The sequence below is a fragment of the Magnolia sinica genome, chromosome 6 (genome assembly GCF_029962835.1).
Source record: "Magnolia sinica isolate HGM2019 chromosome 6, MsV1, whole genome shotgun sequence".
Classification (NCBI taxonomy): Eukaryota; Viridiplantae; Streptophyta; class Magnoliopsida; order Magnoliales; family Magnoliaceae; genus Magnolia; species Magnolia sinica.
In genome coordinates, this window is record NC_080578.1 from 79863484 (window position 1) to 79866302 (window position 2819).

The window sequence follows — 2819 nt, forward strand, 5'->3', positions numbered from 1 at the left end:
TGCATAGGTCTTTCAGAAATTTGGCATATAAAGGTATTTGTTTTACGGCATCAAGTAGAGGAATGTTGACTTTCACTTGTTTCAACACCTCTATAATATCCTGAGAGTTAGAGAGAGGTTTTGGTGCAACCAACCGTTGGGAAAATGGAGCAACTGACTTTTCTAGAAGTTCCGGTTCTAATTTTTGTTGGGCATCACTAGATCCATCATTGTTGTCCTCTTCTAACTCTTGAGGCTTTTCAAGCCTAACCGGAAGGGTTTTATCAATAATCTTCCCACTCCTAAGAGTAGTGATGGATTTAGCGTGCTTCATTTGATTTGAAGAGCTTGGGTTGCCAACTTCATATTGCAGCTTTGGTTTGAGAAGAGGTTGAGCTGGGAGGCTCCCCTTATTCTCAATCGTGTTTTCAGCCTTAAGTCCTTGTAATATTTTGTTAAGGTCTTGCAAGACTTGTAGCATACCCTGACTGAATTGATCTTGCTTTTCAAAATGTTTTAAAATCAGATCCTCTTGAGGTTTCTCTTGTTGTTGTTGTGAAGTCTGATTAAAGAAACCTTGAGGGATATCAGTTTGTCCATTCCTCCAACTAAAATTTGGATGATTTTTTCCACCAGAATTGTACATATTAAAGGTAGGTCCATTGAAAGGTCTTTGATAGTTATTTACAGTATTGGATTGCTCAATCAGTACCTCTTAAAAGGCAAATATGGTTGGACAATCTTCAGTTGTGTGACTGTTACAACCACAAATGCCGCAAGCAACTTCCTTACCCTTGTCCTTCCTTGATTCCATGGCCTCGAATTTCTTTATGAGATTAACCACTTTAGAATTGAGATCATCATCCTCTTTTAGAAGGTATACTCCGTCCATTTCCATTGATTGAGTAGGCCTAGAAGAGGTATTTGATTTTGGGTATATGTCCCATGTTTGTGTGTTTTCAGCAAGTCTATCCAAGTAATCCCACACATCATTGACATTTTTATTCATAAATTCTCCATTGCACATTGTCTCGACCTATTGACGCGTGGAAGATGTCAGTCCATCATAGAAAAAGTGTGTAATGTGCCACGTTTCAAATCCGTGTTGTGGGCATGAGCTGACAAGGTCCTTGAACCGCTCCCAACATTGGAAGAATGTTTCATCCTCCTTTTGGGCAAAGTTCATAATTGACTTTCTAAGGGTGTTCGTTTTGTGATATGAAAAAAATTTCTTTATAAACTCCCTTGTCATGTCATTCTATGTGCCAATAGATCGAGGACATAGTGAATATAACCACGTCTTAGCTTTCTCTTTCAAAGAAAAGGGAAAGAGTTTCAGCCTGACCGTGCCCTCAGAGACGTTAAGAAAGTATAAAGTGGCTATGATTTCATCAAACTCTTTCAAGTGTAGATACGGATTTTCAGATTCAAGCCCATGAAACTTTGGAAGGAGTTGAATCACCCCTGGCTTGATATTCTTATGTCCCGTATTTTCAGAAAAAACCATGCATGAGGACATACTCACCCCCACCTATTGTAAATAATCTCGTAAAGTACGAGGTGGGGGTGCTTGATGTACCTCATTCTCATCCTGGATGTCCTCCACCCTAGGTTGGGGTAGAAGAGGTTGATTTGCGGCCATAACCTTAGTTAACTCTGAGGATCTCAAGTGGTGTCTAATCCTGCGATGGATAGATAACCCCTCAACCAATCCTCCTTGAGACGTGAAGTGTTGTCACGAACCCACTTGGGCATGAAACACTGGCAACCCTCAATTCAAATTCTAAACCTATATCTAAAAGAAAGGAAGAAATACAAATCTAGAAAATAAGAGAAAATAGTTGGAAGGAAGTTACCAAATTAGAAGTCCTAAATTAAGAACCTGCAAAACAAAACAAACCAAGTTAATTTCTACGGATAGAAAGTCTAGAAATAGCAGGAAATCCTAGAGTAAACTATTTTCTAAAGAAAAGAAAATTTTCTAAAAGGAAAAATAGAAAGTTTCTAAAAACAAATTAGGAAATTTCTAAACCTAAAATAGAAAGACAATTAATTTCTAAATTAGAAGAAATCCTAGAATTAGAAAGTTTCTAAAGATAAAACCTAATCTAAAATAGAAAAAAGAAAGACTAAAAAATTAGAAAGATATTACCAATTTAAAATATGGATGTCAAAGTCCTACAAAACAGGAAAACAGATTAGTTTTTAAAAACAGAAAAAATTCTAACATAAAATTAGAAAATCTTAATCTTAAACTAATCTTAAACCTAGTTAATCTCAGAAAAACGTAACCGTCAATCCCCGGCAACGATGCCAAAAACTTGTTCACTCCCCAAGTATAGGGTTGTGATGTAGTAATAAACTCGGTGAGACCGAGGTCGAATCCTAAGGGACTGAAACCTATACATAATCTGAAAATAACCAGAACTAAAACTAGACTAAGATGTAATCTAAATCGAATAGAATTGAAGAAATAATTGTAAAATATTAATTTAAAACTTAAAGAATTCAGAGGTAAAAAACTAGGGTGCCAAGGATCCACTTGTAGAGATCAGGGAGATCTACGCTTGATTCAAGGACACAACTGGACTTCGAGTCCCATCTTCATCCAGTTGGAAGATATATCACTAAAGCACAATTTGAACTTCATTTTATTTAGTTTTCACAAGATAAGACGGATGTAAATTAGAATGGATTCCATCACCAAACCATGCCCATGAGACAAGATAAACAACAGAATTAAACCAATCCACAACCAATCTGAGAGATGTATGAATGTTAGGAAGGATTCTGTCATCCAACCATGCCCAGGAGACGATGGTGAACAACAGGGTTCCCAA

The 2819-nt window shown here is 36.9% G+C and overlaps 1 non-coding gene across 1 annotated transcript; it reads left to right on the top strand.

Moving 5' to 3' along the window:
- Positions 1-1076: 1076 nt before the first annotated feature.
- On the top strand, positions 1077-1183 carry LOC131250261 (small nucleolar RNA R71). Its single transcript, XR_009173187.1, has one exon. It is a non-coding gene; the product is annotated as a small nucleolar RNA R71 (small nucleolar RNA).
- Positions 1184-2819: the final 1636 nt, after the last annotated feature.